At 42.1% G+C, this 11,320-nt stretch overlaps 1 pseudogene across 1 annotated transcript; it reads right to left on the reverse strand.

The window, feature by feature from the left end:
- Nucleotides 1–9,403: 9,403 nt before the first annotated feature.
- On the reverse strand, nucleotides 9,404–10,509 carry LOC309969590 (heterogeneous nuclear ribonucleoprotein A1-like; annotated as a pseudogene). Its single transcript has one exon. The product of its transcript is annotated as a heterogeneous nuclear ribonucleoprotein A1-like (transcript).
- Nucleotides 10,510–11,320: the final 811 nt, after the last annotated feature.

Genomic DNA, 11,320 nt, shown 5'->3' on the forward strand with positions numbered 1-11,320 from the left:
TATAAGACAACGATATTTGTCTTTCTCTGTCTGGCTTACTTCATTTAGTAAGATAATCTCTAGGTCCAAATCTGTGTTGTTTGAAGCCACTAAGTTTGTGGAAATTTGTTACAGCAGCCGTAGGAAACTAATACAGTTGGTAATATGAGTATCTGGTCAACAGTTTAATACCTGGATCATACACGAGTCTCTGGAGAGTTTAGTTGTTTTCATTCAGTTCCCCTGGGCCAGACCACTGTTAGAGGCATAGAACAAATTTCTGGATCTGCTGAGAACTAGTATGGCTGACCTCAACTTCCCTAAGTTCCTTCCTTCCGCCCTGGGAAGCCTGGCCTGACCTGAGGCACCACTGGCTCTTCTTTGTAGAGATCACGCTGGTTGCTGATAGTTACTCATTATGTGTGGGCTAGTAGGTGAGCTCTTGGGAATAGAGCACAGACTTTGTCACCAGAAAGGCCTGAGTTCAAATCCCTTCTCCATGCCACTTGACAGTCACAGATTGTCAACAAGTTACTTAACTTCCTTCAGTCATGGTTTCCTAACCTGTAAAACAGAGGTGACATCTTCCTGCTTTATAGTGTGGCTATACGGATTGATAGAGGTAATGTATGTCTAACACCAAACACAGGATCAGGACCAGAGTAGGCATCCAAACAAGGTTACCCCTTCTTCCTCCCACGTCCCACCTCCGCCATGAGCCTTCCCCGTGCTCAGCTTTTTTTATGTGGGACTCTTCAGCTACTTCCTCTGTAGCTTTGCAAACCCTATGGTGGCCCTGTCTTTTGTTAGCACCCTGACTACCAATCAATGACCTCAGTGTCACCCTCCCAGTGACCTGATGTCTAGTTGGGATTTCCCCAGAAATGGTATCTGAGACAAGGGTGGCAGCACAGGTGGTTTGTCTGGGAGATGGTCCCAGGAAATACCAGTGGAGAGGTGATGTAGGGGGAGGAAGGATATGTGATCATGTAAGTTACCACTGGGTTCATCTGGGGCTTAACCCCCTGGGAAACTCTGGGAAACAGTTATCCCACCCAAGGGGCAAGGCAGTTGGGGCATATACCTAATCTTTCTTTTTTTTGGGGGGGAGGGTGGGCAGCAATTAATTCTCCAATACTTCCTGACTGCTGTACTCATGGGCAGAACAGTTTCTGGCACCAAAGAATCCTCAGGCACAGGGATGCAGGTACTAACAGCTGGCAGGGGTGGCATGAACTGTGGGTGGAACAGCAACAGGTCTGCCTCACTTGAGGAGCATCTGCTAAATGCATGGGCTTCCTGGTCACAGCTCGCACTCTGGTCTTAACCTTTCCTTGACCACTAGTGAGCTTAACATACCTATTGCAGTGTTCTGGACTAACGGCCTCCTAGATGCAGCCTCTCCCAATTCGCAAACTGATAAACAAAGGAAATTTATAATTGTCTTTGGGTTTGGGATGGGAAGGAACACCATTTCTGCAGCAAACCAAAGGCTGCTTCTTCTGGTATATGCTTTGTATTATACTTTCAAATAACCTACATACCTACCTCCATTTGGCAAAGTTTAAAGCCAAAATCTGCATATAGTAATGACTGTTTAAGCCCAAGAAAAAGTTTTCATCACCTTTTAAAACCTTTACTTCTGGGACTTCCCTGGTGGTCCAGGGGCTAAGACTCTGCACTCCCAGTGCAGGGGGTCCGGGTTTGATCCCTGGTCAGGGAACTAGATCCCACATGCCGCAACGAAAAGAGCCCACACGCGGCAACGAAGATCCTGTGTGCCGCAACTAAGACGCGGTGCAGCCAAATAAATAAATTTATTTTTTAATTTTTTAAAAAAGGAATATATATATATTTTTTTAAATCTTTACTTCTTTCCCCTATCCAATCACCTAAATGTTACAGCCTCCCAGGGTTATTGTTATCATTACCTGAGAATATTTTAAAGCACCCAGATAATTGAGAGCCCTAATTAATCAGTTTGGATAATAGGAGGGTCACCATATGAAATGCTTGATGATCATGGACTGGATAAAGCACAGAGGAGGCATTTCAGATGTGCTCAGCCCTGAAGAGCCAACTGTGACACCCTGATGCTATTCATCATTAAGCCATATGTGTCGAGTGCCTGCAAGGTGCAGGGCACTGTGCTGGGTGCCGTGAGGCACAGAGAGGCTTGAGAAGGTTTCAGGAAAAAAGAACTTTCCTTCCCCAAAACAACTCTGACTCTGTTCCAACTTCCACTACTAGAATCTTTTTTTTTTTTCCAGCCTTATCCAGCATCCTCTTATACAATGAACTTCTCACTAGGAGGGATCAAAGCCTCATACCATATGGCTGACAGGGGCCTCCAAGGTCCCGTTGGTGTACAGAGACTCAGAGGGGAAATAATTATTAGCATGAAGTGACCCAACCCACAGGTGGTACAGCTGGGCCTGAAATCTTTGCCTTTGTCCCTAATGTCTGCTTTCTTCACATTTTAAGTTGTTACCTGACCTTTGCGCTTGGGGGGTGCAGGTTAATTAAGGGCTGGGCTCTGAGATAGCTTTCTAAGAGCACGTACTGGCAAAGGAGACTTCCCCAGCTGTCCCACTCTCCACTTGGCAGCTGGCAATCTTTGCTCCAGTGAGCCCAGCAAACCCTCTGCTGCCTAAACTCCTCTGAACACCCTTTTATCTAAGCACTGTTTCTCCTCTGACCACTATATCAAAATCCTATAGGAAAATCATTTTAAATGTTCATTCTTGGACCCCTCCCCAGACCTACTGAATCAGAACCCATGCCCGGGACTCGGGCCAAGGAAGCTACACTTGTAACAAACTTTCCGCGTGTTTCAGACCGCACCAGAGTTTGAGAACCATCAGCCTATGGGCTGCAGCCCAGCATCCTCGGGGTGGCTTAGAAGCCTGGCACCATCTGGCTCTGCCTACCTTCTGACCTACCTCCCTCAGCCAGATTGAGCTACTCCCTGTTCTAGAAACAGATGTTGCAATGCCAAGCGCTGCATCTTTGCTCACTCTATTTCAAGCGCTGCATCTTTGCTCACTCTATTTCCCCTGCCTGTTTGCTTTTCTTTCACTAATTCTAACAAGCAAATTCCTGTTCCTCTTCCAAGGCCCTCATGAAATGTCCCTCAATCTCTGTCACTCCCCTTAACTCCTTCCCTACGAAGAGTCACCTACTCTCTCCTTCCTTCTCATAGCTATTGATAGCTGCCTCTATTACAGCACTTTTCTTATTGTATTAATGAGTTCTAAGGCTGTACCTCAGACCAGGGCTGTGGGGAGCACACATTGTTCACTTGTGCATATTAGAAAAAGGCACCCCTTCTTCCAGAGCTAGACACACAGCTTGGCAATAGGAGCACAGGCTGGATCTCAGCTCACTCGCCCTTCTGCAGGCACCCGAGTGCAGGACGGAGCCTGTCGACCATGTGCAGAGGCTCTGCGCCTGTTGCCTCTACTAATGGAGAGCTCATGAGAGTCCCTGGTGCTTGTTCATGTTTGTGCATCCCCAGCATAAAAGTCTGGCCCTGTAACGACTCTCCATAGAAAGTTTTACAAGCTGCTGTGAATTGAACGCAGCCTGTAAGCACAGGCAGGCTTGCTCCATACAGGTGTCGTCAAACCCTGTGAATTGCAGAAAGCCCTCAGAGCAGCAGAGGCATGATGAGTGATGTCATCTGTTCTGTTCTCCATGGATTCTGGATATTTTAACATCTGCAACGGGAAATTGTTTAGAGCTGTGAGACTGAAATAGATACCTACAGCAGTCCGGGATCTCATCCTTTACTTTGTGGACCTACAAAAAAAAACCCTTGTCTACTTCTCCAGGAGGTAAATCTGTCTGAGACTTGTTGTTACTAAGGCCACTGGAGAAATCACGTGACCGAGAGGTCCTCCGTTGGATCCCTTCTGCACAACTTGCTCAGCAGTGAAGTGGGAACACCCATCAGGCCCTTGGGGGACACAGTCAGCTGCAACAACAGAGCTCCTGAGCCATGTTTCCGACTTCCTGTTGACCTGTAGAGGAAGGGCATGGAATGGCTGTAGGGTTGGTCCCAGTTCCCAAGACTTTAAGATTCCCACTACTACAGTGAGAATGTATTCATGTATGACTTGATTACTTTCTTTAAAAAAGTCATTATGACATTTCAAGACAGGACTATTTGCTAAACTTCCATCAATCCCAGTCCAGGAGAGGCATAGGCTGGCTCTTCAGATGATTGAAATTGAATTCCTATTTTGTCTTTAATCACTGAGGCAGTGACTAAACAATAAAATTGACAAGTTGAGGGAAGGAGATGCTGGAGGAAAATAACCATACAAACATAAGCTGAAAGATTAGTTCATATGTAGCAGGAAAAGAACTAGGGACTTCAGTAGTTGACAGCTTGTTTTCTACTTTCACCAAAAATGATATTAGAGGGGAATAAACAGTTCTAATCTTTACTCCTACTCAGTCCACTTTCTAAGGTTTATATTTTATCGTTTTACAGGTTGAAGCACATTTTAATCTTTCACAACAAACCTTCAATGTTATTGTTATTAACCCTAACTTATAGACGAAGAAACTGAGGTTTGGAACTCATCACCCAAATTCAGACCCATCAGACCACAAAACAAATCCCGTGCTTTGCATGTGAGGGACATAAACATGTGTAAGACAAAGTTATGCCTTCAATGCTTTGCAGTCTAAACCAGAATAAACAATGTAAACAATAATTAGAAAACAGAAGACTGAGGTAGAAGAGAGAGCATTTAGGCCTTATATTGATCAAAGAAGTCTACGTGCAGGAGACAGGAATTGAGTTGGGCTTTGGAAGTTGTGCGATAACCATATTCAAGACAAGACATGGAAATATTTTCAGGGTGATAAGGTGTTTTTTGTTGTTGTTGGGTTTATTTATTTATTTATTTGGCAGCCTTGGATCTTCGTTGCTGCACACGGGCTTTCTCTAATTGCGGTGAGCGGGGGTTACTCTTCGTTGCAGAGCACAGGCTTCAGTAGTTATGGTGCACAGGCTTCAGTAGTTGTGGCTCACGGGCTCTTGAGCACAGGCTCAGTAGCTGTGGCGCACGGGCTTAGTTGCTCCGCGGCATGGGGGATCTTCCCAGACCAGTGCTCGAACCTGTGTCCCCTGCATTGGCAGGTGGATTCTTAATCACTGTGCCACCAGGGAAGTCCCTGTTGTTGTTTTTATACAGTTAGTACCAGAGCAGGGATTTGAACTCACTTCAGTGCTCCTCACAATTTCATTTGCACCCTAAACCTTTTAAAATAGACTATTTTTTTAGGGCAGTTTAAAGTTACCAGCGATAGTGAGACAAAGGTACAGAGATTTCTCTTGTATCCGCTGCCTCACACATGCATAGCCTCCCCCATTATCACCATTCCCTACCAGAGTGGTACATTTGTTACAACTGATGAACCTACACTGACGCATCATTACCACCCAGAATCCACACTTTATGTTAGGGTTCACTTTAGGGTCATTCTATGTGTTTGGTCAAATTTATAGTCATATAGAATAGTTTCGTTGCCCTAAAAATCCTCTGTTCTCCACCTATTTATCCCTCCTTCACCCCTAACCTCTGGTGACCACTGATCTTTTAACTGTCTCTAGTTTTTCCTTTTCCAGAATGTCCTGTAGTTGAAATCACACTGTATGTAGCCTTTTCAAACTGGCTTCTTTCACTTAGTAATATGCATTTAAGTTTCCTCCTTGTCCTTTCATGGCTTGATAGCTTATTTTTTATTTTACTGCTGAATAATCTTCTATTGTCTGGATGTACCACAGTTTATCCATTCACCCACTGAAGGACATCTTGGTTGCTTCCAAGTTTTAGCAACTATGAATAAAGCTTCTGTAAACATCCACGTGCAGGTTTTTGTGTGGGTATAAGTTTTCATCTCCTTTGTGTAGATACCAAGGAGAGTGAGTGCTGTATTATATGGTAAAAGTATGTTTAGTTTTATAATAAATTCCTAAACTGTCTTCCAAAGTGGCTGTGCCATTTTGCATTCCCACCAGCAAAGGATGAGAGTTCCTGTTGCTCCATATCCTTGCCAGCATTTAGTGTTGTCAGTAGTCAGGATTTTGACAATTCTAATATGTGCATAGTGGGATCTCATTTTAACTTGCATTTCCCTGACAGCATATGATGTGAATCATCTTTTCATATGCTTGTTTGCCATTTGTATATCTTCTTTGGTGAGGTGTCTATTAAGGCCTTTGGCCCATTTATAATTGGGTTGTTTTATTATTGTTGAGTTTTAAAAGTTCTTTATATATTTTGGATAATAGTCCTTTATCAGATGTGTCTTACACAAGTTTTTTTCTCCCAGTCTGTGGCTTGTCTCATTCTCTTGATACTGTCTTTCACAGAGCAGTTTTAATTTTTATGAAGTATAGCATATCAATAAACTCTTTCATGTAATCATGTCCTTGGTGTTGTTCCTAAAAAGACATTGCCATACCCAAGATCATCTAGGTTTTCTCCTATGTTTTCTTCTAGGAGTTTATAGTTTTGCCTTTAGGTAATTTTGAGTTAATGTTTGTAAAGGGTGTAAGGTCTGTCTGTTTATGTATGTATGTATGTGAATGTTCAGTTGTTCCAGCACTGTTTATTGAAGAGACTCTTTGTGCCATTGTACTGCCTTTCTTCTTTGTCAAAGAGCAGTTGACTATATTTATGTGGGTCTATTTCTGGGCTCTTTATTCTTTTTTATTTAATTTTTATTTTTTATTGGAGTATAGTTGATTTACAATGTTGTGTTAGTTTCAGATGTACAGCAAGGTGATTCAGTTATACATATATACATATATCTATTCTTTTTCAGATTCTTTTCCCATATAGGTTATTACAGAGTATTGAGTAGAGTTCCTTGTGCTATACAGTATGTCCTGTTGGTTATGTATTATATATATTCTTTTCTATGTGGTACTTTTTTTTTAGGTTATTAGATGTCCTTATGTATCTTACTTTTTTTTTTAGTTTATTTATTTATTTATTGGCTGCACTTGGTCTTTGTTGTGGTGTGTGGGGCTCTTTGTTGCAGGCTTCTCTCTAGTTGCAGCACACGGGTTTCTCTAGTTGTGGCACATGGGCTCTAGAGCGCAAGAGCTCGGTAGTTGTGGCACATGGGCTTCTGTAGTTGTGGCTCACGGGCTCCAGAGTGCTTGGGCTCAGTAGTTGCGGCATGTGGGCTCCAGAGTGTACGGGCTCAGTAGTTGCAGCCCAAGTGCTTCTCTCTAGTTGCAGTGCATGGGTTTAGTTGTCCCCCAGCATGTAGGATCTTAGTTCCCCAAACAGGAATTGAACCCGTATCTCCTGCATTGGAAGGCAGATTCCTAACCACTGGACCACCAGGGAAGTCCCCGGTTATCTATTTTATATATAGTAGTGTGTATATGTTAATCCCAACCTCCTAATTTATCCCTCCTCCCCCAACTTTCCCCTTTGGTAACCATAAGTTTGTTTTCTAAGTCTGTGAGTCTGTTTCTGTTTTCTAAATAAGTTCATTTATATCATTTTTTTTTAGATTCCACATATAAGTGATATCATGATATTTGTCTTTCTCTGTCTGACTTACTTCACTTAGTATGATCATCTTTGGGTCCATCAATGTTGCTGCAAATGGCATTATCACATTCTTTGTTATGGCTGAGTAATATTCCATGATACATATATACCACATCTTCTTTATCCATTCATCTGTCAATGGACATTTATTTAGGTTGCTTCCATGTCTTGACTATTGTAAATAATGATGCTATGAACACTAGGGTGTGTGTATCTTTTCGAATTATGGTTTTCTCCAGATATATAACCAGGAGTGGGACTGCTGGATCACGTGGTAGCTCTGTTTTTAGTTTTTTAAGGAACCTCCATACTGTTCTCCATAGTGGCTGTACCAATTTACATTCCAACCAACAGTGTAAGAGGGTTCCCTTCTCTTCACACCCGCTCCAGCATTTATTGTTTGTAGACTTTTTGATGATGGCCATTCTGATCAGTGTGAGGTGATACCTCATTGTAGTTTTGATTTGCGTTTCTCTGATAGTTAGCAATATTGAGCATCTTTTCATGTGCTTTTTGGCCATCTGTATGTCTTCCTTGGAGAAATGTCTATTTAGATTTTCTGCCCATTTTTTTATTGGGTTTTTTGTTTTTTTGATATTGAGCTGCATCAGTTGTTTGTATATTTTGGAGATTAATCCTTTGTCAGTCACATCATTCGCAAGTATTTTCTCCCATTCTGTGGGTTGTCTTTTTTTTTTTTAATATATTTTATTTATTATTATTTATTTTTGGCTGCGTTGGGTCTTTGTTGCCGCACGGGCTTTCTCTAGTTGCAGCGAGCAGGGGCTACTCTTCGTTGCGGTGCATGGGCTTCTCATTGCAGTGGCTTCTCTTGTTGCGGAGCATGGGCTCTAGGCACGCGGACTTCAGTAGTTGCAGCACGCGGGCTCTAGAGCGTAGGCTCAGTAGTTGTGCCTCACGGGCTTAGTTGCTCCACGGCATGTGGGATCTTCCTGGACCAGGGCTCAAACCTGTGTCCCCTGCATTGGCAGGTGGATTCTTAACCACTGCACCACCAGGGAAGTCCTGTGGGTTGTCTTTTCATTTCCTTTGCTGTGCAAAAGCTTTGAAGTTTAATTAGGTCCCATTTGTTTATTTTTGTTTTTATTTTTATTACTCTAGGAGGTGGATTTAAAAAGATATTGCTGTGATTTATGTCAAAGAGTGTTCTGCCTATGTTTTCCTCTAAGAGTTTTATAGTATCCAGTCTTACATTTAGGTCTTTAATCCATTTTTAGTTTATTTTTCTGTATGGTGTTAGAGAATGTTCTAATTTCATTCTTTTGTATGTGGCTGGCCAGTTTTCCCAGCACCACTTATTGAAGAGACTGTCCTTTCCCCATTGTATATTCTTGCATCCTTTGTTGTAGATTAACTGACCACAGGTGTGTGGGTGTATTTCTGGACTTTCTATCCTGTTCCATTGATCTGTAAGTCTGTCTTTGTGCCAGTACCATACTGTTTTGATTACTGTAGCCTTGTATTATAGTCTGAAGTCAGGGAGACTGATTCCTCCAGCTCCATTTTTCTTTGTCAAGATTGCTTTGCCCATTCAGGGTCTTCGTGTTTCCACATGAATTTTAAGATTTTTTTTTATTCTAGATCTGCAAAAAATTCTAGGCTCTTTATTCTGTTCCATTGATCTAGCTGTCTGTTTTTTCCACCAATACTTTTTTTTTTAAAGACACATTTATTCAATGTCATGATCAGACTATTACATTTAGCAATCAACAGCATGGGTGCAAAAAAAAAAAATCTACATTAAAACCCTTTGTTGGAATACTTTACACTTTCCACAGAAGAGAAACTAAAATAACCTGTTATAGAATTAGTCACAAATACAGTCCTCGAGTTTTTTTGCCCATACACATGAGTATTGTCTAAAACATGTCTTCTTTGTAGCAGCTAGGCCCTGCCACCACTGTGCTTGGCTGAGTTCACAAATCTTTTGTAACCTGTAGCTTCCCTGTCACTTCTCTGGCTCTCCTCTCCTGCTAAGCTTTGTTTCCTGGCAGTAATCAAAACCTTCTGACACTGCCATAGCTACTGCTGCTGCTGGAACCACCAAAGCCACCTTGGTTTCGAGGTTTGGCAAAGTATTGGCCTCCACCACCATAGGGGCCAAAACTTCTGCCTCCAAGTTTCCTCCTTTCATGGGTCCAAAATTTGGAGTTTGATTGTTGTAACTGCCAGAATCATTGTAGCTTCCACCACCTCCAAAATTGCTTCCATCATTACCAAATCCATTATAGCCATCCCCACTGCCACCATATCCCCCAGCACCACGGCTGCCACCAAAGCCACCTCAACCACTGAAGTTTCCTCCATGACCACCACCAAAGTTTCCAGAACCACTTTGACTTCTTTGGCTGGATGAGGCACCAGCCATCTCTTGCTGAGACAGGGCTTTCCTTACTTCACAGTTGTGGCCATTCACAGTGTGGTATTTCTGCATGACAGTCTTGTCTACAGAGTCATGGTCATCAAAGGTTACAAAAACAAAGCCTCTCTTTTTGCGACTACCTCAGTCAGTCATGATTTCAATCACTTCAATTTTCCCATACTGTTCAAAATAATCTCTTAGATGATGTTCTTCAGTGTCTTCTTTAATGCCACCAACAGAAATCTTTTTCACAGTGAAGTGGGCACCAGGTCTTTGAGAATCTTCTCTTGAGATGGCCCTCTTTGGTTCCACCACTCTTCCATCCACCTCGTGTGGCCTTGCATTCATGGCCACATCCACCTCCTCCACAGTGGCATATGTGACAAACCCGAAGCCTCTGGAGCACCTGGTGTTTGGATCCCTCGTTACCACACAGTCTGTGAGCGTTCTCCACTGCTCACAGTGGCTCCTCAGACTGTCATCACTTGTTTCAAAGCTCAAACCTCTGATGAAGAGCTTCCGCAGCTGTTTGGGCTCTTTGGGAGACTCTGACTTAGACATGACGGCAGTGGAGGGGGAGGAGAGACGTCAGCGATGCTTACTCGGCGGCGTCCACGGGCAGAAAGGAGTAATCTACCAAATGTATCTCCACCAATATTTGATGTTAGCTTTATAGCAACTCTTGAAGTCGGTTAGTGTCAATCCTCCAACTTTTTTCTTCTCCTTAATTATTGTGTTAGCTATTCTGAGTCTTTTGCTTTTCCGGATAAACTTTAGAATCAGTTTGTTAATATCCACAAAATAACTTGCTAGGATTTTAATTGAGATTGTTTTGCATCTATAGATCAAGTTGCAAAGAACTGACATCTCGACAGTATTGAACCTTCCTATATATGAACATGAAATAGCTCTCCACTTATTTAGTTCTTTAATTTCATTCATCAGTTTTGTAGTTTTCCTCATAAAAATCTTGTACATATTTTGTTAGATTTATACCTAAGTATTTCATTTTGGGGGGTGCTAATGTAAATGGTATTACTTTTTTTAGATTAACTTTTTTTTAATTGAAGTATAGTTGCTGTACAATATCATGTAAGTTAACAGGTGTAGAATATAGTAATTCACAATTTTTAAAGGTTATACTCCATTTATAGTTATTATAAAATATTGGCTATATTCCCCATGTTGCTCAATATATCCTTGTAGCTTCTTTTATACCTAATAGTTTGTACCTCTTACTTCCCTACCCCTATATTACCCCTCCGCCTTCCCTCTCCCCACTGGTAGCCACTAGTTTGTTCTCTATATCTGTGAGTCTGCTTTTATGTCATATTCACTGGTTTGTTGTATTTTTTATATTCTATATATAAGT

Source organism: Leucopleurus acutus (assembly GCF_964270905.1).
Source record: "Leucopleurus acutus genome assembly, chromosome: 1".
NCBI classification, from domain to species: domain Eukaryota; kingdom Metazoa; phylum Chordata; class Mammalia; order Artiodactyla; family Delphinidae; genus Leucopleurus; species Leucopleurus acutus.